General features: G+C 38.4%; 1 protein-coding gene across 1 annotated transcript in view; it reads right to left on the bottom strand.

Moving 5' to 3' along the window:
• Nucleotides 1-16176, bottom strand: part of Htr1e (5-hydroxytryptamine receptor 1E) — an 83138-nt gene extending 66962 nt beyond the window's left edge. Inside the window, exon 1 of the mRNA XM_005324734.4 lies at nucleotides 15160-16176. The gene's annotated coding sequence lies outside the window, so the exon portion shown is untranslated. The remainder of the gene's footprint in view (nucleotides 1-15159) is intronic.
• Nucleotides 16177-26839: the final 10663 nt, after the last annotated feature.

Below are 26839 nucleotides of genomic sequence, written 5' to 3' on the forward strand. Positions count from 1 at the left end.
TATTGAGTGCCACTTAAAATTTGGGTGACATCTTTATTTGCATTATTTCATTTATCTTATGAAGTGAAAACATTTAAAAAAATTTTCCAGGGAATATGTAAGTATTGTTTTTTTCTCCTGTGAGCTGAGTTTTGAATATATTCTTCATTAATCTATAATTCATTTTTCAAAAATGAATATAAATATCAGTTAACACAAATGTGATATAAGAAGAGTATTACCATAAGTTTAAAAGTTTATGTCTGCTTAACATCCAAAGTTCCTTTATCCTGTCTTTTTCTTCAGTAGTAATTCTTCCTAGAGTTTGTAAGTCAATAGAGTCACAGTTATTCACACAGGAAATGGAAACGTTGCATCTTTAAAAAATTATCAATTTAGATTTAACAATGTATGATGTATGGAGGCTTTCAGAGATCTAATCTGAAAGTAATGCTATTTAAACTAATTTCTTATGGTGGAGTCTAGACAAATAATTAATTAAAAAACCTTTATGAAAAGTAAAACATAAATACTTCAAAGACCGTGTTGGTAAAGTCATAGTTAAAGGCTGATAAGGAGATTTCCAGGTTGTCTTGATTAATGGTGACAACTAGATAATGCACCCAACCAAGTAATGCACCCCACCAAAGCAATCAAGAAGAAGTGATGGTCCTTAGTAACCAAGGCAATACCTGAATTGATTACTTTTGTCTGTTGTCAACATCATGAATTCTTTGATTATGACGAAGATTCACTAAGAAATCTGAAAGAATGACAATATTATTATTAAAATTGCCTTCACAAGGAAGGTTCTGAATGAGCTATTGAACACTCCTCCCCAAATAGGTAAAACTTCTTAGCAATAAATGAAAAGTCATGAAAAGACGAATCTTGCTGGATTACCTGAGGAGATGATTGCCCTTGCAGAATGGATCCAGCTTAATTTCAATGTGGTAAAACAGGTTTGAAAAGTTCTTCCAGGTTTCAACCCTGTTGTAAATTTTCAACTTATTCCCAGCACCTATTGGCATTGTCATAACATTTTAAACCTGCTAGCAATTAAAAGTTGCTCCAACTGACTCATTTAGAAGATAGAAAAACTGAGGCCCACGTAACCTGCCCAGCATTACAAAGTTAATTTGGCAAAACTTTAGAACCAATAACAGAGCAGGTCTTTTTTGAGTGCTCATTATACAGTAGGTACTATGCTAAAAGTATTTTCTCTCTTTTGAGCCTGACAATCCTATGAGGATTACATTATCATTACTCAATATTATTATCATTTTACCGTTGAAAAAATAAGGCAACAAGTAGTTAAATACCTTGCTCAATGCTTTGCAGCCTGGAAGTGGCAGCTATGTTTGCATTATGGTCTGACTATTCAAAGCCTAGGTTCCCACCCACACCCCCAGGCCATAGATAATCCCACCTCACCATCATTTTTCTATGCAATCCATCTCTAATCCAAACTTTGTTAAGACCTCACAGAAAAGTTCTCCAGCCAAAGAATAGTTTGTATTTTAACAACAGGCAATATAGTTCTGTGAAGATATTCTTTGATAATAGAATTTAAAAGGCACGCTTGATTTGAACAGTATGGCATTAAATACTAAGTAACAGTATGGCATTAAATACTAAGTAACTTTATCAAGTAGGATAGAGGAATTTTGTTATAATTCAAGGGAATGACCCAACTCTTAATATTTAACAATAATTATAAATTTGAACATAATATTCTTATTTGGAGAATATTTTATTCACTGTGCATTTAGGTATTAGACTAATTCTCGATGGAAAAATTCACCAGACAGCTGTGTATTCATTTGCCATATGCCATGTTCTCTCGGAGCCAGACATGATGAAATCTGATTTACATTTGGGAGAGACCAGCTGCCTCCTCCAGCAAACACAATCACTCAGCACTAGTGTAGGGAATGGGAACCCACTGAGAGCTGAATGATTCAAACATAAAGCAACTGGTTTAGCAGGAAGATATATTTTATTCAAAAACTATGAAAAGTAATGAGTATTTCTTTTTCAGTTATTGTTATAATAGAAATTACAATAAAACATTTTAATCTTAATTAAAATAAATTAATTAAAAGAAATTTAATTGTTTATTATAAGAGATATCATATTTTTTTCAATCACAGGTTATTATAACCTACAGTCCTAACAATGGCTAGTGATGGAAACCTATTTTATGGATTCCAGACCTTTCTCACTTTGACACAAATATTCATGTGCGGGACAGAAATTTTTTGAAAGCTTAATATTCTAATCTGTCATAAAGATGATGATATGTTTAACTCTTGAGAAGGAACACTGAGCAGAGAAGAGAGAAGACTGGTTTGCATTTTAGCTTGGCCAAATGTGTGGACCACGTGAAATACTTCATGCACCCTCATGTGCTTCACCTTCTACCTTTAAAAATAACAATAGCAGCAGGACACACTTAGCATTAGGATATGCCCTGCACAGTTTTAACAACTTTTCACGTTAACTTTTTTCAATCTTCAAAAATCCTCCAAGGTAAGTATTAGCATTATCTTAATTTTTATAGGTAAGGAAACTTGACAGTTTATGCAACTTTGCCTCAGTTACACTGTGATGAACTAGAATCTGTTTTAATCACAACTCACCAGGTAGTGGTGTATGTGCGTATTCTACATGTTTAAATAATCTTAACCACAACTCATGTTCATCAATTGCTAGGTTAGGATCTCTGGACGGGTAAAAGACCTTTTCTTCCTTTCATTTTTCAAAATTAGTTCTAATCAGTTATACATGACAATAGAAAGCTCTTTGATTTATGGTACACAAATGGAGCAGAATTTTTTGCTTCTCTGGTTGTACGTGAAAGACAAATGATAGAAACATTCTTAAATTGGTATAAGCAAATAGGAAATTTATTTGCTCAGTATAATACAGAATCTTTCCCCATTTCTCAGTTTTTCTTTCTTCTATTTAGAGGTTATCCTTAGGAGGCTCTCCCCTAGGTTGGATCCCAGCAATTCGAGGTCAAATCTCTACAGCCTGTAAATCTCTAGGTCTCACCTATTCTGATTGGTGTGTCCTGGATCATGGGCCCATCCCTGAACCAATCACAGTGACCAGGAGAATGAGATGTTCTGATTGGCCTGGGTCACGTGAACGCCTTGGAGCCAAGAGTACATTCTGTTGGACCTGAACCATGTGAGTAAGGAGATGGTTCTTCAAGGAAAATCAGGGTACTACTACCAGAGAAAGGGGGATGGGAGCTGGGCTGGCAATAAAATGGCAGGTGGCCACCTCAATTAGATTGTTAATTCAACAATTTCCAGCATTAATTTCCTATAAATTTCTGCTAATGGGGGCGGGGTGGGAGGCAGTGGTAGAGAAGGGAGAAGAAAAGATTATGGTGTGTATATAAATCCTGCCCACATTTAAATTACCAAACTTCATTCTTCCCTAGGGACTTCAAGGACTCCTTTGCTACAGAACTAAGATGACTAGAATAATGAAGGACAAAAATTTATGTGGGAGTTTTCTTTTCATGTTATAACATTGCAGTAGTTTTTAAAAATGGCAACGACCTGAAGTCCAATATTAATGATTGGTAAAATAAGTTATAGTATATCAGTGTGACAAAATTACTGTGTACTGTTAGAAATGATGTTTCAATGCATATTTAATCATACTAAAGCTATATTGTTAGAAAAAATAATGCATGAGAAAAAACATAGTATGCTCCTGATTTTATTGAAAAACAAACATCTGTTTTCTATCTATATAGAATAAAAGCACTGGGACAGAAATTCAACAAAATTTTCAATAATGAATATTCCTTGGTGGTAACAATATGAGTAACTTTACTCCTATTCTCTATTCTTTCCTGCATTTCCAAATTTTATGCAGTGGATATGTAATATATTTCTAAGGAAAAAAAAGTCTTATAGTAGTTTGAATAAAGGACTTTGAACTTTACCTGTTTCATATCCCCTAAATTTGTGTCAATTTAAAGTGAGAGAAGAAATGTAGATAGTGCAAGAATCAAACAAAAAGCACTCTTTGAAATAACCAAGAGTTGGTTATATTTGCCAATTTCAAAATGCTGCTTTGCAAGTTCTTTATTTTATAACATAAGGCTTTATTATATGCTAGAAGAATATTTATACTGGTGCATCCAATTTAAGAACACTTGATATAATGTCAGAAAATTCAGGCTAATAAGATAAGGATAATTATATTACAAAAATAGCAATTATATTCCAATATCACATGTTCATTGCAAAATCCTGCTAGATATATGGAAACCCTCTCTGTGCATTTTAAGTATGTCTCAGTTCTCCCAAATGTGATTTGCATGCCAATTTTCAGGGGAAAATATTATATTAGATATAATATGCCATGCAAGATAAAATTAAACCATATAAAATTATTGTGGAAATTGGAAGTATCTGGATTTGATACATATGCTTAAAACATAACTGATAAAAATCACATCTGTTTAATTGTCAACAAAGGATCAAGGAGCAACAGTTGAAATATGTAATCATCTTCATCATCTTATGCCTTTAGATTTCAGCATAATTTTACATATATATAATTTTATCCTGGTAAGTCTGTTATTATCATTACTCCTATTGAGAAGATTAGGAATGTAACAAATAAAATCTTTTTTTCCAAGGTCAGATATAGAGCAAGATATAGAATTCAGGGCTCCTAATTCTTTGTTTGCTGTTCTCATATCACCAGTTCTTCTATCTGAAATATGGAATTACATTCTCAACATAAATAAAACGAATAAAATCTTGACTTTGCATGGAAGTTTATATTTTATAGATTCTTTTACATAGATTATTTATGTGTAAGAGCATTATTGGGAGATTGTAAGAATTGAGAGAATTGTGAGAATTGAGTCCTTATCAAACAGCTTTTCACACATGAATTTATTGTGGCTGACAACCTCTAAGCTGGCCCTCAATGATCTGGGTCTTCCCTAGATTCATTGTGTAATACCTACTCCTTGATTATGGGCTGGAACCAGTGTCTTGTGTCCAGTGATTGGAATACAGCAGAAGTGATGGGACGTCACTTCTGAGATTAGATAATGAAAAGACAGTGGTTTCCATTTTGGAATCTCTTGCTCTTAGCTTTTCCTCAAGGTCTTCTTTAGTTGTGTTAAACTGTATGATAGGATTGTATTTATGGATTAACTCCACTTCAAATTCTTGTGCCAGGTGACAAATATTTCTTTGAGTGGGGCCACGTTCAACATTAGAATCTGTACTATGTAATAAAGTTTAAGATGGATGTTACCTAAGTGTATAATTCTTGTTCATCTATAATAATACAGAAGACAATTAATTACAATAACAAACCTTGTTGTCAGAAATTGTGGGGTGATAAATACTATTGAATTCAGAAGGATAAGTTTTGGCATTTCTCATTGTTCTGGACTCCAATGACATTTTTTTTTTTAACTTTTAGGCATGTTTTCTGCCCACTATTTTGCAACTTCATTATAAATCTTTAGTATTAAATTGCTGATAACCAGCAAGCTATTGGACTTTGTACATTTTGTAGGTAGCCATCTTAGTTAATTCTCTTCTAAAGGCATTTAAATTTATTCACTTGATTTTTTGTAAGTAATAATGCCATTTGTAAATAGCAATATAACTTCTTTCTGACCAATATTTATAAAATCTCTTCCTCCTTCCCCTTCTTCATTCCTTCCTCCCTTTATCACATTGATTAGAACATTCAGATAAATGTCAAATGATGGTAAAAGCAGACATTCTCAGATCTCTATTGTGTTTTACCAATAACATCATGTTGGTTTATTGTTTGACAAAGTGTCTTTACTGTGAAAAAAATATTCTTTTCTATTTTTTAGTTTACCGAGATTTTTTTTAAATTATGAATAAGTGTTACATTTTATAAACTTGTTGTCAATTCCAAGATGGCCATTGCTTTATTGGTGTGAAATTCTTGCTCATTATAAAAGGCAGTTTGATTTCCTCATAAGGAAAAATCTGGTAATAAAATATTGGCATCATTACAGTAGCATGATTTTTTTTTTTGCTTAAATATTTTGTATCTGCAATCAGGGCTAGTTCTTTGAGAGTAAGTTTGAGTCTATATTTTTCCTTTTCATTTGCTGTAACAAATGCATTTAGTTGTGTACATACCCTGAATCATGTAGATCCTTGCTATATGAATGTGCAGTCTGCATGCCGGCTGCATCAACCTTACTTGGGAGTTTCTTAGAAATGCAAATTCTTGGCCTTATCCCACCCTATTGATTAGAAGGTTTACAGATGAAGGTGGGGAATTCTGAGTTTTAATGCACTTTCCATTGTTTTGCACACTGTGGCCTGAGAGACATCTCTACAGATCATACACAAATCATGTGACTCTCTGGGTCTGAGCAACTACAGATGTAACCTCAGAATCACATCCTGGGACTGATCTCTTTTCAGGAATTCAACCCTGCAGGGGATTCAAAGTTTAGGGATTCAGTTGTTGAAGATGGTAGTGCTAAGGGCATTCTCTGGGCATAAGCTATACTTGTATGAGGCAAAATTTTTAAGAGTGAACAAATTCATGTCAACAGGGTTCAGGGTTGTAGAACTCAGTCAGGACCCATCTCCCTTCATGTTCTACAGGGTCAGCACCATACAATTCACCTCAATTTAAGTGAGGATTATTTCTGCAACTCCCCTCTCAGAAATAATAAGGAAGTTTGTAGCTGTAATAATACCTACCATTTCTTCACAGCACATGAAGCACGTCTTTCCTTGACTGCCAGTAGGTCTATTAAGACAGGAGTTGCCATAGAGAAGGGACAACTGAGGCACAGAATGGTCAAAAGAACTTATTTTAGCTCATGATCATATCAAAGTGAAGAGGACTATCAAATTACAACCAAGAGAATCAAACTGGAGAATTGGAATAAGAACATTAGAGAAAATTAACAGAATGAAGGTCAAATATCCATTAACATTTTCCTAAAATCATGCACACTAATGCTTTTGCAGACACCAGAACTATTTTTGAAAGGATGCCAAAGTAAGGGAGAAAACAAATCACACTTAGGATTAGAATTGGGCTGAATGCACAAAAAGGAAGTGTAATTCTGCTCTTTGTAGCCATAAGAACTTTGTGGTGTGACTCTTGGTAGAAATTCACTAAATACAATTGGTGGGAAGCCAGGAGCAGCAGTGTCAGCACTAAGAGCAAAGACCGAATAAATCATGAGGTCAGAGGTATCCCTCCAGGCAAGGGGCTGCAGCATCTGATATGAGGAAGGCTTTTCTCCAGCACTCTGCTCTGAGAGAAAGCAAACCACTCACCTCATAATCCAGGAAGGAAAAGGAAAAGAGGAAGAGGCTGGGTTTTTACAATCCCCTTCATGGGCTTGTCTCCAGTGACCTAAGGACTCCCTGTTAGGCTGACCTGTTAAAGTTCCACTACCTTCCAATAGTGCCTCCCTAGTATCAGTCAGCCTCTTTCCAAAAGCAGACAGTGTAAAATCTCTGTGCGAGACACTGTGTTACAGAGTTGCATAGGCAGAGAAGAAGGGGAGGTTTTCATGAGCAGTTTTTCTGTTATATTTCAGTTGTCATACAGGTCTAGTCACATAAAAGCAGCTATAATAAAATATATTTCAAGCTTAGAAATGAGTGTCACATAACACACATACACAAACACATGGTCCCTTTACAATCATCCAAAAAGTCTCTACTGAAGAAAGCTCACATTAAACAAGTATGCTCTCTACCTTCTGAATAGAAATTATTCATGAAGGGGCCGTGGAAGTTTATAGGAATTTTTACTTCTCACAAACTGAGTGGCTCAAGTGATTTTTTAACTGTCTGAAATGGGAGGGAGGACAGATTAAAAATGAAATGGCATATTATTTACAATAATTTATAAATACTTAAGTGGCTCAGAAACTTGGATATGATGAAATAAATAAAGGCAAATCTCAGAATTGGGTGTATCCTGGAACAGTATTTAGTCTAATCCTCTATGGTTGAAATCTATGTTAAAAAAAGAAATCCTGAGGCCTGGGGCTATAGGTTTGTGGTACAGAGCACATGTTTAGCATGAGCAAGGATGGACAGAGAGACATACCCATATCCTTCCTTCAAGGGAAGACCTGAAGCTTGGCTGCTGGGATAACTGTCAGAATAGTCTTTGGCTCTCAGCTCCTTCAGGAATGTCCTCAGCTGCAGACAGCTGCCTCACCCCAGGTCGTGCCCTTTTGGGGGCAGATTACATCCAATGACTGAGAGAGGAAAGGGCTGGAAAGCCCAACCATTTGACCCATTTTGGGACAACTTTGATGGATCACTTTTGCTCAGAGCTTCCTGTGAGGCCAGCCAAGATTGGTGCTGGGCCCATTTTACAGCTCACCTTGTCCCTCTGCCCAATCTTGATTCCTTTCCTTCCTCTGGTGTGGTTCTGAAGGGTATTTACTAATAAATGTCCTGTATACTAAACCCCATCTCAGAGTCTTCATCCTAGAGAAACATGCCTGTCACATGCTCCCAAATACATCTCGGAATCATTTCCCAAGGACTCATACTATACACCTCATAGGCAGTCTCATTGTATTTTCAGACAGTGTTAGAAATTTTTTTTTCCATGAAATGTTGGAATCTGACCCTCTGTACATTTTGTTAACCATGTCTGTCCTCCTGAGCCACTGAGAATCATGACCAGCGCCTCCACATTCTTCTTCTTTTATCTCGACTCACTCATTCTGAGTTCTGTCTTGTAGTCTAAAAGGTAAAACAAAATTTTAGCTGATTCATCACCATCTCCCTCATTTTGGTAATTGTGCTGCTAAAAGGAGACAAAACTAAGGGAAGAGCAAATGATTCATGGATCAACAGTTCAAAAAGTATGGAGTAGTTCATGTCCTTTTTTAGGTGACTACCCATTACCATGTGAGGTGGAGTGGGGGACTGTTGTTGGAGAAGGAGCACAGGCACAGTGGGAGCCAGGTAGGGGAAAGCAGTGCTTTGTAATAGCAGCACAGATTTGGAATCACCATGGGCAATTCTGTTGCATTTCTGAGATTCAATAATTATGTTATTGATCACTCTCTTGGTGAAAGGAAACATCATCCATCAGGTTTAGAATTGTGGGTGTTGCTTACATCCCATACTTCTTTCCTCCTCATGTCCATTTTCCTCTGTCCCTCATCCTGAATTCGGCTGGATTCTGCTTCCCTTTTCCATGTCTACTGCTACTGCTTTGGTTCAGGCTCTTGTTGTGGCAAATGTCTGAGCCAGACCCATCCCCTTCAGTTCCTAATTGCAGCCAGAATGAGCTCTCTAGAACACAAAACTAAAGATCTTGGTAAAGAGCTTAAAATATCTTAATGAAATACTTTATTTCATAGCAAAAACATGGAAGCAACCCAAATACCCATGAATATTAGAGTGGATAATTAAATTGTGGCATATTCATACAACATAATGCTATACAACAATAATAAAAAATAAAAAAACCTCTGGTATAACCATCCACAAAACTGAATTTCATGAGTATAATATTAAGCCCAATTACAAAAGAAATCATTCTATATCATTTATACACATATGAATCATTTATATATATGTGTGTATATACATGTGAATCTTAAAATAATTTATTATGTTGGAAATCAGGTAGTGATACATTAGGCAGGGGGGTGAAGTAATGAATAGGTGGGACCAGAGGGAATTTGTGTGGTGTTGATGTTCCATTTCTTATATGGGTTTGTTCACTTTGAGAAAAGTCAAGGAGCTTAACATCTATGATTTTTTCTTTTCTATTATTCTTTATATTATTTTATTATTCTTTATAATATTTTTTATTATTCTTTATAATATGTCTATTATTCTTTATATGTATATTATTATTTATAAATACCTTTAAAACCCTATAATGATTCCCCCATGCTTATGGGTAAAGTTGCTTTAACTTAACTCACTCTGACTTCATTGTGCTTCTTTGAAAAGAACATCAAATCAAATAGTTTGATGAAAAATACAGTTTTTTTTCCCTCTCTCTCTGTGGTGCTGGGGATTGAATCCAGGGGTCTCAGACAAGAGAGACAAGTGCTCTGCCATTGAGCTACAGCCCCATCCTATAAGGACAGTTTTTTTTAAAACGATAAGTGACCAATGAATTTGATAATACTAACCTTGAAGTGGTTTCCTCGAGTATTAAATACAAGAATATATGTTTAGCTTTTAGCACAGTTCCTGAAACATAGCAGTCACTCAGCATAAGTTAACTTCTTTTTCCTTTCCTTCTCCCCACCAGAGTAGATGGATGAAATGTATAGCTTTGAATGTTATTAGGCTATTTAAAAAAGTGAAATTATTTTGAGGAGGTATTGCCTATCAACTTTATTAGCTCTTTGGTGGAAATTATTTAAAAAGACTGGATTGCCTTCAGTTTTCAAGGATGCTAATATTGACAGAAATTAGACTTTTTTGGTTAAGCTGTCCTAACAAAACCCATACTTTCAATGTTCAAATCAGATCCTCCCTAAATCCTTTGGAAATATCACCATATGTCCATTATCTGATGAGGGGATAAAGAACAGCTGCATCTAAGGAAAAACATTTCATGGGGTCTGCTTTTACTTTATTTGGACACTTGAAGTAGATGGGGTCATTAGAAAGACCTGAGAGTTTGGGAATTGCAAGCTGCTGTTGGTGCTGGTTGTTATTTCTCAAAATATTACCTTCTTGCTATAAAAATGTGTTCCTTCTCAGGCTAAATTTCATAAAGACCTTCCATCTGGTCGGTACTGATAACTAGGATCTTAAGATGCCCATTCCTCTTACAACTTGTAGTTTCAAATGGTCCAGATGTAGAAGGATTGGGTTTTACAGCTTCTTCCAAAGGATTTTGACTTCCTAATCCTATAATTGCACATGTTTAGAACTGATCAACAGGAGAGAGTTCTGACAATAAACCTGTTAGAGTGTTTCACTGCTGTGTGCATTTTTCATTTGACATGTTTAGGGGAATACAGCCAGGAAATAAAAGCACTGAAATCGATTAGAACAAGACCACAGTAAGCCAGATAACCCTCAATGAGTGAAACAAGATAAGGAACTAGAAATAAAAAATAAAAATTCAGCAACACCTCCTCCTCCTTATCCACAGATTTGCTTTCTACAGTTTCTGTTATTTATGGCTAACTATGGTCCAAAACATTAAATGGATAATTCCAGAAATGAACAATTCATAATTTTTTAAACTATGTGCCATTCTGAATAGTGTGATGAAATCTCATGCCAACCTGCTCCATCCTACCCAGGACAGAAGCATATCCCTTTGTCCAGCATAGCCATGTAACCATGTATATGTTACCTGCCCTTCAGTCATCAGCAACCCTCTTGGTCATCAGATCTACTATTACGGTATTATAGTGCTCGCATTTAATTAATACCATTTCACTCAATAATGTCACCAAAATTTAAATGTGGAGATTCAAAAGGCATAAAATGTGGGAGGAAAGATTAACTCTGGTACTCTGTAGCAATGCTGTAGGAACTAGAGGAGAAAAAACATGGTATGTATAGGGTTTAATACCAGCTGTGGCTATGTGCAGCCACTGAGCGTCTAAGAACATATAAGTGGGGATGGGGTGGTGGGAGACTACTGCAAAACAAAACTGTGATAAGGCTGGAGTTCTCAAGTATTTTACTTATTTGTTGTGATCCAGGAATATACCAAGTTATTGACTAAATAATCTCTATTAATTCTAGCTCTCAGTTTCTTAATCCACAAAATATGAGAACAAATACCAAATTATGAAAAGTAGATGTGATGTTGATGAAATCTTGGGAGATAGATGTTGGTAAGTTGACTGACCTGGTCCACAAGTTTTAGGGACCATGATACAGAAAATAAACAAAACAAAGACAAAAACAAAGAACTCAGCCACGCTGAAGAGGTGCTGCCCAGCCCAAACCAAATGCTTCCTCTTTTTCTCTTCCCTGTTCACTCTTCTGTCTCCCTTCTTACCCATATAGCATATGTCACTGTTTTCCTGAAGCTAATGTTCATCTAGTTTCACACATAGAAAAAATGTGGTAGGTAGAAAAGAAAGGCATATAAAGCATGAGATGCCAGTCTTGTCTCTGCCCTGAGATGGTCTTGATAACATATAGATGGTGTGAACAATAAATTCCAGTTTGAGTGAGATTCTGCTCTAGTTTCTAGCTTATTTTAACAGAAATAGAAGCAAAGCTTTCCTACATTAAAACATTAGATTTAGAACTTTTACTTTTAAAGGATAGTAAAATTCCAAAAAAGTCAATTAAAAACATGAAAAATAATAAAATAAAAAAACCTAAAACAAAAAACCAAAAAACCACCCTGTGTAAAAAGGTGAGGGGTAAGGGACTGGATACTTGAGTGATGAGAAGATGCCCCGAAAGCTCAGGGACTGAGGTTTTTTGCAAAGGGATGCTCCTTCCATTTGAACCTTTGATATCTTGGTGATGGTGGTGGTGGTGGGGTAGTATGCTGATGGGGAAGTTGCTGAGCCAGGTTGCAACAAGGTGCTCCTAATAACATGTCTTACTTCCATTTCTTTCTTTTTTTTTATTGGTTGTTCACAACATAACAAAGCTCTTGACATGTCATATTTTATACATTAGATTGAAGTGGGTTATGAACTCCCAATTTTTACCCCAAATGCAGATTGCAGAATCACATCGGTTACACATCCACAATGGGAAAATAAACAAGGAGAGAAATGAATTACAGTAGATGGGGTAGAGAGAGAAGATGTGAGGGAAGGGGAGGGGGGATAGTAGGGGATAGGAAAGGTAGCAGAATACAACAATTACTAATAGGGCATTATGTAAAAATGTGGATGTGTAACCGACGTGATTCCATTTCTAATAACAATTCCATTACATAGGGGGAAAGGAACATTTTACAATATCACTTGGAATAGAGATGTGTCTTGGATTTTTGTCTCTTTCAAGATACCACCCCTGAGAATACCTGACTTGTTTATTTCTATCAAAATAATACAAATTTATTTACATGATTGCTGCTGACCAGGCATACAGAAGAAGAAATGGGAAGCAAATATTTTGAATGGATGCCAGAATAGCTAACAAAGGTGATATCCAGCCTCTCAGAGTTGCCAGGGAGGCTGTATTACGTCTCAATACTTCCCAAGAAAATGGAATGCTAAGGAAGATACCTAGTAGCACTTGGTCTGGGAATATGTCCTTGGGTGAAGTCACCATTGGCAGGCAATGAGAAAAGAATAGGAAGTTGAATGTGCTATGTTTGGGTTGTTGATTTCTGCAGAACTTAAAATTTCTTAGCTGGTGGATATACACTGTTAATTTGAACACTTCTATTATAAAAAAAGATCTGTGAAGTATACACCTCTGTCAATCTTCTTGAAAAGAACAACTACCTAAAGGAATATTTCAGCATGCATATCCCCTACTCATGGCTACATTTTATAAGCTACTTTCCAGCTCTGTCATTAAAAGTCTCAATGTATACAGAGATCTGTAGTAGTCCTTAGGGCTTCCACAGTGCTTATCAAGTGATGATGACATAATAGTTAAGTTCTATCAATAATGATGCATTAGGATTTGAACAACTTTCTCTTTACAGCTCTCTCAGTGATGAAATAACCTTGACAAAAGTACTTCTCTCACTTCTGTGCAGCAAAATGGTTAGTTGTGAGGTGCTGTACAATTTTAGGAATAAGCAGTGCATTTTATTTTAAACATGATAAAACACTGAGCTGAGTTCTACTTTGGAGGTCTACTCCATCATCACAGCTGTGGCCTGGAGGCTAAAATTCTGAAGGGAGGAAAAAAGCCGGCAGATATATTTTGTACATTTGCTAAGTGGGCCTCAAATGCCTCTGTTCATTTAATTGTTGAAAACAGGGTCATCTCATTTAATTCAGCAGGAAAACAAGTGCACCAGTAAGAAAAGAAAGACTGTTTCATAATCTCCTCTTTGTATTTCAAAGGTATATCCTCCCTGTGAAAGGGTCTCCCCAGGGAGCCAGACCCACATGCCTGCTTTTTCCCTCTTGCACAGGGTTAAGTCAGAGAAGTTCCTGACTTGCAAGTCCACCCTGGGTGTTTAAGATGATAAATATAAATGTCACGTCTGAGCGTGTAACTATGGAAAATACATATTCTGAAGCAATTTCAAGTTCAGGTATATGCTCTGCTTGGCATTTTGAGGGAAGATGTAGGAGGAATGATAAAAGAATCTTGGATTATTTGGGAAAAAATCCCTCCCCCAATTCATTTGATCATTTATTATTTCCTTACAGGCCCCCTCCCTCCCAGAGAGGTTTGGCGCAGGAGGCAGGGAAGGACAATGAGGAAAGGGTGGGAAAGAGCATCCTGGGATGCTGACACCTTCTGCTTCATCCTTCCAACTCAAGGACAAGCAGTGCTGGGTCTTTTCTGAAACTGGACACTGGCAGAAACGTGTCAAAGTACATTCATTTTAACAGTTCAAAACCATGTATGATACTGTGATAGTATCTTCATTTTTTCCATGTGGGGACCTGGCGTCTCACTTTACAGTGTTGGATGGAAATAGCTTAAGACCAAACTTCCCACCTTAACTCCCACTTCCCAGCTTTATTTTGTAAAATACCCCACCTGGAATTTTGTTCATCAGAATTGATACACGGGCATTTTCTGAGGGCTAACCTACCGCGTAGTCCTTTGGAATCAAAGGTTTTTCAATTATTGTTGGCTTTGAAATTACCTGTCTATCCATCTGCGGTCCCCAGGGCACACCATTTCTGTGGGGTTTCTACTCAATGTCTCCCACCCGGTACCATTCTTTGCAGATTCATTTAATTTTTAAGCTGCCTTGAATCCTTTTGCAAGGATGCAGGCTAACATTCTTAAAGCACAGTTATGCACAATGTCATACTCGGGTCCACATATTTGCGGGACTGTTTGGAGGAGAAATGCAAACCGTACTAAGTCCAGGGGGCACGCACAGTGCTCAGGCGACCCCCTACGGTCTTTTTCCCCACACTCCAAGACTCAACTCCAGCTACTTTTGCACCTCAGAGGGGCAAAATTCCCCAAGCCCAAGCTTAAGGCCATATCCTGAGGTGGGGGCGAAAGGGAAGCGCCCCCCCCCCCCAAGATGTGCACACCTCACCTTGTGGACGATGTGTGCAGCTGCGTCGCACTGGGAGAGAACTGGGGTGTTCCGCTGGCTCCAGAAGTCTCACTCGGAATCCGCTTCTCTTGCACTGGAGCTTTATCTAAGAGCGGGTTCTCGAAACGACCGGCTCTCGGGTGAGGTGTGCTAAGTCTCTGGGCGTCCTCCGCTTCCGCGTCCTTGCTGGTGCCAGTGCACCCTAGGTTTGCGGCTAGACCGACCCGGGAGCGCTGCGCGCCCGGCTGCCCCGCGGGTTGGCAGAGCTGCGCTTCTTGGAGTCTAGGCGTCCGGACTGGAAGAGGAGGCGAGAGGCAGAGTGGGCAAGAGGAGGAGGAACAGGAACAGAGGGTAGTCTATTAAATCAGCCGCGGGTTGTAGGCGCTCAGGACACCATTAAGTGGATAAAGGGGGTGGGTAGGATGGAAAGGTGAGGCGAGATGCAATGCAGGGGGTGATGGTGCAGGAGAACTAGGGTCGGAGCTCCGAGGTGCTCCAGGGCTTGCTTAGGCTGTGAAGGAGAAATTCTGGAGCTGGTGGAGTCCTCAGGGCTCGCGGTTGCAAACGCTAGAGGGCAGCGCTGTCCACGCTATAAACCTCGCCTACAGGGTTGTTAGGTGTGGACAAGCCTCTCCTTTCCTGTGCCCTTTGCTGGCCGCAGCCCAGGCGGAGAAGGGGTCAATTCGTGCAAAAGTAGGCAGACCCTATTCCTATCTTCTGTGGAAGGCAGGAAGGAGTGGAAAAGAGGGAGTAGTTGATGGGTTTGGACGCTGCCTCTCTGTGGCTCCTCTGAGCAAACCTTCTGGAGGTGAAATACATTTCCTCAGAGGGAAACACTCTAAGGAAGGAAGGCATTAAGGAGAGGTTGAGAAGTTGGGGAGGGAGAAGTGGAAGAAATTGGGGTGGGTCAAAGTGAAAGTGAGGCAGAGAGGTGGGGAAAGCAGAGAAAAGAGGCTGGGTTGGGGGTGGGGTGGTTGGACCTGAGGGGACCTGCGGATATGCAGCTCTTTATTTCTGGCGGGAACTTTCCCCTGAAGGGCTGACGTTTCATGTTGGCAGAGGGCTTTCTTCCTAGCCTTCTAAGAGCTCTTGTCTGTGTTGCAAGGACAGAGAAGTTAAACTTGTCCCTGTCTCCCTGAATTCTGGCTTCCTAAAGGAAGCTTCTTCCTTAGGGCTGGTTAGCTGTATTCTGTTTCCAACTTGAGTGACTGAAACCTTGAAGCTTTTCATAGGTTGATTCCCTGACATTGTGAAAAGAAATCAGATAATTTGATGTAGAACTCTGAAAGGCGAGGAGCCATAAAATGAATGAGAAACACTCATGTAGCCAATATGATTTACAGACAGCCGGATGCAATCTTAGAGTTGAAAGGACCTGGGAACCCATATAGATAACCTGCATAGCGTCCCCAGACACTAGCCTCATACTTGCTTCTCCCGTGTGGTCTTATGTTTGAATTGAAGAGCTATTAATTTTTTTTTCATTTTGACAATTCTAAAATGAAACCCTTCTTCAATTAAATAAGCAAGCCCTGTGTACCTTTCCTGCCTTTGGGAGTGTTTCTCGAGACCAGCAGAGGCTGAATGAGGGGAATTTCACTGAACAGAGAAAGGAAGCCCGGTGAACTACAGTTTTAAATTGTGATTTGCTTCTGTTAAGCCCATTAAAGCAAGAGAACTGGCTAAAGTATATTAAAGTATAGCAAAAGGATAAGGGTGGAAGGATGTTTCCCTTACCAGAGATTTGGTACATCTTGAAATTTGCTTGATGATAAAGGTGTTAGGTAAAAATAAACAGAAAAAGAAACATTCTTCTTAAAAAAAAAAAAAGAATCTCATAGGACTGTGTTTTTTTTTTTTTTTTAAGTATCCCAAGAGTGAGTATTATTGAATATATTGTTCTACCCTGGAAACCTTGGAGTCCTTCCAAGAGATGAAAGAAATTTAAATTCATTCGTTTTTTTAAAGGAAATTATCTTACCTAGTATTTGGTTATTACAATGTAAACATTTATGAAAATATGTATTAGACATTTGGAAACTATTCTGAATATATCTCAGAATACTCCATTTTGGTAGATTTCTGCTTTATGAAGTTTATGGTTATTCTCAAGCTATCAATATACATCTGGGATACACTTTACTAGGGGTAATAAGTCAACATTTACTTAACCAGGAGCTGAAAATTCAATTTGTGAATTACTCAATGAATATCTAATGATCTCTATGAGTGCTTTAAGATTGTGGGTATGTCTATGTCACATCCCCATTTCATAATGGAGAATTCCTTATCAGTTAAAAACTTATCTTTGCCAGCTATGGAGATATACACTTTTAATCCTAGCTACCCTGAAGGCTGAGGCAGGAGGATAGCAAGTTTGAAGCCAGCTTGGGCAGCTTATTGAGACTCTATCTGGAAATAAAATAAAAAGGGCTGGGAGCATATTTCGGTGTACAGTGATTTCCTGGCATGTGTGAGGCCCTGGGTCTGATACTCAGCACAATGCATACACATACAAAACAACAAAAAGACTAACTGTAAGGAGTGGAGCTCTGGGAAACTGGCATAATACATTCATCAGCTCATGAAGGAATTATTTTACCAAATTCATTCACTGAAAGTTAGATGTTGATAAATATCAGCCATCTTTCAAGCATGAGTCAGCTTTTAAGGGAGACACATTTTTTTTTGTCTCACAGATCCTAGAGTTCTGTGGAAAGACTGATTCACAACCTAGTAAATCTGATCCAGAGTAATAGTTGGGAGAAGGGGCAAATGCCGTGTGCACAAAGGAGGGCAATCTAATCCAGACTTAGAGTCGAGAATCAGAGAATAATAGCCGTAAGTGATGATGGTGGTTGTGCACATATGGAAGGACGGGTTTTGGGTAGTGGTGGGGAGTGGGGAAAATGATGAACGGTGGCTCACCTGAATCCCCAATATTCATTCAGATCACATTAGTTCGCTTTCCACTTGGGTGCTGGAAGCTCACTCACATGAGGGAGCAAACCTGCACACACTGTATTTTCTTTCTAGGAGTCAGATTACAAACTTTGTGCTTGATTTGTTCATCACACGAGTAGAGGGAAGACTCAAGACCCTGTAGTTTTCTTCTTCCACTGTGAAAGTGGGAATAAACCAGGAAAGGAAGTAGATAGGGTGAAGAGGGAGCTCACTTTATGGAGCTCAAACCATTCTTTTGCTAAACAATCCCCCAAACCCAATGGCATAGTTCTTATCTCATTTTACTATTGATTTTAAAGCCTGAGCTTCAAGCTGTATTCTGTGTCTTCGGAGTGACAAAGGCCAGAGGGAGAGTATGAAATGTCTCCAGGTAGGTTTTTTCATTTGTTAGCTTTCTTTAAGTTCTACTGTGGTAACAAATCTCTGTGGCCAAGTTATTTTTTTCTTTCTTTCTTTTTAAAAATCTCACTCCACAGCCATGGATTGGCTACAGCTCCACTCTACATATTCTAGGACCCAAGCAGATGGAGTCAGGCCTTTCTTATAGTATAGGGAAGAGTAATGGTGGAATATCACAATGGCTTTTAATGCATTTGCCTAATTGTAAGATAAATCACTTCTGCTCACATTTCATTTGTGAAATCAAGTCTACCCAAGTCAGGTAAGCTTGATGCCAACTGGGTAAAAAGTAGGCTTCCTCCTCTAGAAAGAATTCCAAGGCGCTTGGTAGAGATGGACCCGAGAGTGACAAAATATTGTGAACAAATTATGAAATTGACAACAGTCTCCTGCAATGTTTTAGAGAGAGAATTTTCTCTTTATTTGTTTGACACTTATTTGCTAACTGTATTCATCAACTTCAGTATACAGGGGGCAAAATAATGACTCTGGGTAGACTAGCTTAATTGACTAAAAGTTGTCATCTGGGTCTAAATTGCAGGGGGAGGAGTTGGCAAGTTAGTCTTGCATTCATAAAATGCCCCATTTTTCTGGCCATAAATGGACTCTTCCTCCATGCTAGTATATATTTATATTTGTTCCTATGAGGAAACAAGTTAGACAGATTAGGCGGGAGAAACTTCAATCTCTAGTGGTATTGATGGTGGCTCATGATCAACACAATTTTTCATCAAAAGTCATCCTGATAAGAAGATCATTCACTGATAAATAAAAATAATTGCCATATTGTCCATAAATATGCTTTGAACACTTTCAACTTAGAAGTTTAAAGAGATGAGTCAGAGTTGGTCCCTGCCTTCAAGAACTCAAAGACCATGGTAGACAAGTCATTTACATGGATTACTATATGAAAAAGCTGAAGGAGCAGAGCAACCTCTGTGGAGGAATTGGTGATAAGCTGGATTTGGAAGGTATTTAGAGTAAAAGTAGGTCCACTAGCTGCAGGGCTAATCTCTCTCTCTTCCTGACTTCATGGCCTGCTTCTTTGGACTTAAGAGACTTGTCAATAGATGGAAACTCACCATCCTGTTATGAGTTTGTATGTGAGCTGTCTCCCAAAGGCTCATGTGTGAGACAATGCAAGAAGGTTAAGAGAAAAAATGATAGGGTTATGAGACCCTTTACTGAATCAGTGAATCAATCACCTGATAGGATTAATATGGTGGTAACTGAATGCTGGTGAACTGTGGTTGGAGTAGGTGGGACACTGGGGTTGTGGCTTTGGGGTAAATATTTGTAACCGGCAAGTGGAGTCTCTTTCTTTGCTTTCTGATCATCGTGTGAGCTGTTTCCCTCAGCCACACTCTTCCACCATGATGTCCTGCCTCACCTTGAGCCCCGAGGAATGGAGCTGGCCTTCTATGGACTAAAACTTCTGAAACTGTGAGCCCTCAAATAAACTTTCTCTTTTCTAAGTTTGTTCTGGTTGGGTCCTTTTAGTCACAGTAGAAAAAAAAAAAACTAACTAAAACACCATTCTGATCCTCTTTATATGGAACAGCAGTGATATGCTCTGACTGTGTGTTCTGAACAGCTATGTTCCTTTGCCCTTGTATTATTCAATAAATGACTTACAAGTGGAAATTATGAAGGCACATGAACAAACCTGTTCAATATGCAGATTGAAATTTTAAAGTTAGTATGAGGGAGAGGTAAAACTGATTTGTATACTGGAGCATAGATTTTTCCATGTCGGGCATTCTTGTAATGGAGAATTCATTTGTATCTGCGACTCCTGAGTCCTAGACAAAGCAGGCAGTCTTTGTTCTATGATCATAGTAATAATTTGGTGATTTGGGAGATGAGTCATCCCATGTTATGGCAGCTCCCTCCTTTTTTTTCACCATCCTGCTTGATAACATTTAGACGTAAGTGTCAATCATTTGAGCTCTATTATACTTCAGTATTCAGAATCCATTTAATCAATTAAAGTAGATTGACCTTTAACCAACTTCTTACTTTACATTTGTGTCAGTTTCCACATTCCTGGGATGAGACTTTGTTATAAATCATCAATGACTTTGTAATGACCAAATTTGGAGGCTGCCTTTTAATTCTTATCCCTTTTATCAGTTTTAGCATTGTTAACTACAGTCTTCCTTTTTCTCTGCCCTTGGACTTTTGAACACATCTCTCTCTCTCTTGGTATTTCTAGTTTTTGAATCATGATGTCTATTTTTGTGTGTGTATGGTGCTGGGGATTAGAACCCAGGACTTTGTGTATGCAAGGTGAGTACACTACCAACTGAGCTGTATCCCCAACCTATTGAACCATTATGTCTAAATTGCCTTCCATTTCTTTCTTTTTTAAATTTTTTTTAGTTGAAGATAAACACAATATCTTTATTTATTTTTATGTGGTGCTGAGGATTGAATCTAGTGCCTCACATGTGCTAGGCAAGTGGTCTACCACTGAGCCCCAGCCCCAGCCCTACCTTCCCTTTCTTCCTTTGAGTGTCCTTTAGGTATTTTTTTTTTTTGAGAGAGAGAGGAGAGAGAGAATTTTTTAAAAATATTTATTTTTCAAGTTTTTTTTTTTGTGGACACAACATCTTTATTTTATTTTTATGTGGTGCTGAGGATTGAATCCAGTGCCCCGTGCATGTGAAGTGAGCGTGTTACTGTTTGAGCCACATCCCCAGCCCCAGGTATTGGTCTTTATACTTAGGACCCCTAATGCTGAAATTTGCTCAAGCCCAACAAATGCTATCAATGGCTAAAATGAAAACCTGAGTTAGTGGAGACATACTTCTGTACCTGGATGAGAAGACTAAGGTATTCTTTTTTAAATGGTGAGAATTTGTAGAAGATTATAATGCTTCTCTGTCACTAGCCAGAGCAATTAGACAGATGAAAGAAATTAAAGGCATAAATATAGGAAAAGAAGAACTTAAATTAGCACTATTTGCTGATGACATGCTCCTATACCTAGCAGACCCAAAAAATTCAACCAAGTAACTTCTAGAACTAGTAAATGAATTCAGCAAACTGGCAGAATATAAAATCAATACCAATAAATCAAAGGCATTCCTGTATATCAGTGACAAATTCTCTGAAATGGAAATGAGGACAACTACTCCACTCACAATATCCTCAAAAAAAAAAATACCTGGGAATCAACTTAACAAAAGAGATAAAAGAGCTATACAATGAAAACTACAGAACCCTGAAGAAAGAAATAGAAGAAGACCTTAGAAGATGGAAGGATTTACCTTGCTCATGGATTGGTAGAATTAATATTATTAAGATGGTCATATTGCCAAAAGCACTTTACAGATTCAATTCAATTCCCATCAAAATCCCAATGACATTCCTTGCAGAAATAGAAAAAGCAATCATGAAATTCATCTGGAAAAACAAGAGACCCAGAATAGCTAAAGTAATTCTAAGCAGAAAGAGTGAAATTGGTGGTATTGCGATTCCAGATTTTAAACTATACTATAGAGCAATAGTAACAAAACCAACATGGTACTGGCACCAAAACAGGCTGGTAGACCAATGGTACAAAATAGAGGACACAGAGACAAATCCACAAAATTGCAACTACATTATATTAGACAAAGGTGCTAAAACCATGCAATGGAGAAAGGATAGCATCTTCAACAAATAGTGTTGGGAGATGCTGAGGGCCATTACCAAGTAGGAATGACGCATCGAAATTTCCTTGCCAAGCGTACCCCATGCTGCTTAGAGGACATTTGATGGGACATTGCATGCATGCTTTAATGAGGTGACCTCGCTCAAGGACCTAGGCAGATCCGGGTTTAGAGCTGATCAGGTTTGAGGAAGTAACCGGCTCCTTGAGTTTAAGGCGTTGCCAGTTTAAGATAATGGGTTTTAGGGAAGTTGGAAGTTGAAGATTATTGCTGGGATTAGGGTGTTCCTGCTGCTTGTTCCCATTGAGTTCTCGTGAGATAAAAATGGGATTTGGAGAGAGCCTCGTGGAGTAGGTGGTTTGTGCGGGAGACAGGAGAACGCGTTTGCCCCTGGACCTGCGTGGAGGTGGTGTGAGAGCTGGAATAAAGAATTGCTGTTTGAACCTACAAAGCTGTGAGTGCCTCGTGATTCTGGTGCCAAGCCGAGCATTGACCTTGGCATTTTGGTGGCCCGTACGCGGAACGTCTGAAATTTGGAGGTGAGTAAAATCGCTCCCCCCTGAGGGAAGGCGAGAGAATGGGTGACCATTTCAAAAAACAATGTGTTCTTGTTTTGATTTATTTCGTTTTTGTTTCAAGCTGCCTATCCCTAGAAATTTCTCAGGCAAACTGGGAAAAATGGTTGGCTCAAGGTTTGAAGTTTGTTAGCCCCGAGAAAGAGAAAATTGATACAGTGAATTTTTATTCAGTTTTTGTTTCATTCAGTTGTGGTTTTGTTTTGTGTTATCTTATTGGGTTGCGTTATCTTTATAGAAGATTAGAAATTATTAAAAAAGAAGCCGAAAAAGTGTTAAGTAAATTGTTAGAGATTCAGACCATGGAGGAAGACATTTTAGGTCAAGCAAAAGAGAAGGTCTCTCGAGCTAGTCAGAGAAAGGGAGAAAATTTAAAGGAAAAGGGGTTATTAGAAAAAAGGCCACAACAAGAGGCTGTCACTAACTCCGTTTTACCAGAGGGTGTAATTCAACCAACAGCCCCACCGATGGAGACAGCTGAGTGGCCCTCAAACCCCGTAGTTGATAGATGGGATCCTGAGACAGGACCTCAAAGATTAGCATGCCCTGTATTTGAACAGGCAGGAGGGCGGCGAATTCACCGTATTTTAGAATTTAACACAGTAAAGCAGTTAAAGGAGGCTGTAACAACCTATGGTCCTCAAGCCCCCTTCACGGTAAGCATGGTGGAGTCCATTACTAACTTGGACATGACGCCAGCAGATTGGGCTAGCATGTGTAAATCTGTGCTAAATGGAGGACAATATTTGTTATGGAAGGTTGCCAATGAGGAATTTTGCATGGAGACAGCTAGGCGAAATGCAGCAGCCGGTTACCCTCAAAGAAGTCTTGAAATGTTATTAGGAAAGGGACCTTATGAGGGTCAGCGGCAACAAATGGAATATGATCCTGCTGTATATGTACAGATTGCTGCAGACGCAGTTAGGGCATGGAAGACTTTACAAGGACATGGAGATTTACAAGGTCAGCTATCTAAGGTAATACAGAGACCTAATGAACCTTACGCTGACTTTGTAGATAGGCTTATTCAAACGGCTGCCAAAATTTTTGGTGACACAGAACAAGCAATGCCATTAATAAAACAACTGGCTTATGACCAAGCAAATCGTTGCTGCAGAGAGGTTATTAGACCATGGAGACATGAAGATTTAAACACATATATTAAATTATGTAGAGATGTTAATGAACAAGGGCAAGTCTTGGCAGCTGCAGTACAACAGGCTTTAGATGCCAGGCTAGAAACATGCTATAATTGTGAACAAACAGGACATTTTAAAAGGAGTTGCCCCATAAGAGGAGGGTTTAACAAAACTAGAAATCAAAGGAATAGAATACCGGGTATTTGCCCACGATGCTGTAGAGGGAGACATTGGGCTAATGAATGCCGTTCTCAAACCACCATAGAAGGTACTCCCTTATCAAAAAACGGACAAGGATCAGGTATTTACCCACGATATCGTGGAGAAAGGCACCAGGCTTCATTGCCAAAAAACGGACCGGGGGGCCCAATGCTCCGGGGCCCACAACCACAAATATACGGGGCAGTGGAGGAACCCAGCAACCCCATCAGGGTGGTGCCCAGGACACATTGTCCATTAAATCCCTCATCAGACAAACCCGAGGGAGCACAGGGTTGGACATCTGCGCCTCTACCAGAGCAGTATTAACTCCAGAGATGGGAGTTCAAATCATTCCTACAGGAGTAAAAGGACCTCTTCCCCAAGGAACAGTAGGCTTATTGTTGGGACGTAGTTCATCTACATTAAAAGGACTTATGATAAGTCCTGGGGTAATTGATCCCGATTATGTAGGTGAAATAAAAATTATAGCTAGTTCTCCAGGAGGTATATCAGTAATTTCACCTGGAGATAGAATAGCACAGTTGTAATACTACCCAGCCTACATAATAAGTTCTCTAGTCTTAATGTAGAAAGAGGTTCCAAGGGATTAGGCTCCACAGGTGTAGATTGGGCTATGTTGTCTTTAAATTTAGATTCTCGCCCAATGTTAAAACTAAATATTCAGGGTCGTGACTTTAATGGACTGCTGGACACAGGTGCTGACCTTAGCATCATATCTCTTCAAGAATGGCCAAAACATTGGCCATTACAACAAGCCACTCAAACGCTTCGAGGCCTAGGAGTGGCGACTAATCCCCATAGAAGTGCTATGGTATTAGATTGGAAGGATCCTGAAGGATGTGAAGGAACTATACAGCCATATGTTTTGGATCACCTTCCTATTAATTTATGGGGACGAGATGTCCTAGATCAACTAGGTTTGATGTTAACAAATAACATCAATCCTAATGTGCCCACTACTAGGGCTAGACAAGGTATCAGGAAAGAAAAAAGATTAGGAAAACAAGAACAAGGTATAGCAGCGCCAATTCAAATAGATCAAGGAACAGACAGACATGGGTTGGATTTTCAGAAAGGGCCACTGAGACAATCAAAATTACTTGGAAATCAGAAAGACCAGTGTGGGTTCCTCAGTGGCCCCTGACTAAAGAAAAGATACAAGTAGCCCATGATCTGGTCAAACAACAATTAGCGGAAGGACATTTACAACCTTTCGTATCTCCCCATAATACTCCCATTTTTGTTATCAAAAAGAAATCGGGTAAATGGAGATTATTACAAGATTTAAGAGCAATTAATAATGAGATGGTTATTATGGGACCTGCTCAATCAGGGATTCCTCAATTATCTGCTTTACCAAAAACGTGGCATGTTTTAGCTATAGACATTAAAGATTGCTTTTTTTCTATTCCAATTCATTCCGAGGATAGTCCACGTTTTGCATTTACTATCCCTGCATTAAATCATGAAGGTCCTGATGAGAGATATGAATGGAAAGTACTCCCTCAAGGAATGGCTAACAGTCCAACTATGTGTCAAATATATGTTAATAAAGCAATCCAGCCACTTAGAAATCAAAATCCTGAACTAAAAATATTTCACTATATGGATGATGTATTATTGGCACATAAAGATAAAAACATATTGCTGGAATGTTATGCCACACTTACAAACTTATTAAAAAATTATAATCTAGAGATAGGAATAGACAAAGTACAATTAAATTTTCCAATTAATTATTTAGGAGTTCTATTATCCTCAACCATGGTCCGTCCACCTAAAATTCAAATACGAGTAGATCAACTCAAATCACTTAATGACTTTCAAAAGTTGTTGGGAGATATAAATTGGATAAGGCCTTATCTAGGCATACCAACAGGAGAGTTGGGACCTTTATTTGATATTCTAAAAGGTCCATCAGATCCAAATTCACCCCGAATGTTAACTCCTAAAGCTAGAAAGGCATTAAAAATTATTGAGACATATATGGAAAATATGCATTTAGATAGAATTGATATAAGTTTGCCTTTATTATTTATTGTACTACCAACAAGAAATATTCCTACAGGAGTATTTTGGCAGGAAGGTCCATTATTGTGGATACATTTATCTTATTCTCCTAACACTATTCTTACTAGGTATCCTGAGGCTGTAGGACAATTAATACTCAAAGGTATAAGAGCAGCAAAGACAGTGTTTGGAATTTCTCCCAATAAAATTATTACTCCATATACTATGGAGCAAATTGATGAGTTAGCTAATGAATTAAATACTTGGGCAATAATCATGTGTAAATCGAATGTTTCATTTGATAATCATTTACCATCTAATCCTTTGTTGTCTTTTTGGTCTAAGCATCCTGTAGTTTTTCCTAAAATGACAAGAAAAACACCTATCATGAATGCTCCAAATATATTCACTGATGGGTCTAATAATGGTACAGCTGCAGTATTTACCCCTGATCAAACTTTTACATTTTTAGTTCCCAAACAGTCAGCTCAAAAGGTAGAGCTTAATGCAGTTCTACAAGCTTTTGTGATGTTCAAAGATTCTGTATTTAATTTATTCTCTGATAGCCAGTATGTAGTTAATGCTATAACATCCCTTGAAGATGCTGGTAGGATTTCCCCTTCCTCTACTGTTTTCTCTTTGTTTTCCACTATACAAAGTCTAATCTGGGATAGAAAAGATCCATTCTTCATAGGACATATCAGGGCACATACAG

Source organism: Ictidomys tridecemlineatus, chromosome 8, assembly GCF_052094955.1.
Source record: "Ictidomys tridecemlineatus isolate mIctTri1 chromosome 8, mIctTri1.hap1, whole genome shotgun sequence".
NCBI classification, from domain to species: Eukaryota; Metazoa; Chordata; class Mammalia; order Rodentia; family Sciuridae; genus Ictidomys; species Ictidomys tridecemlineatus.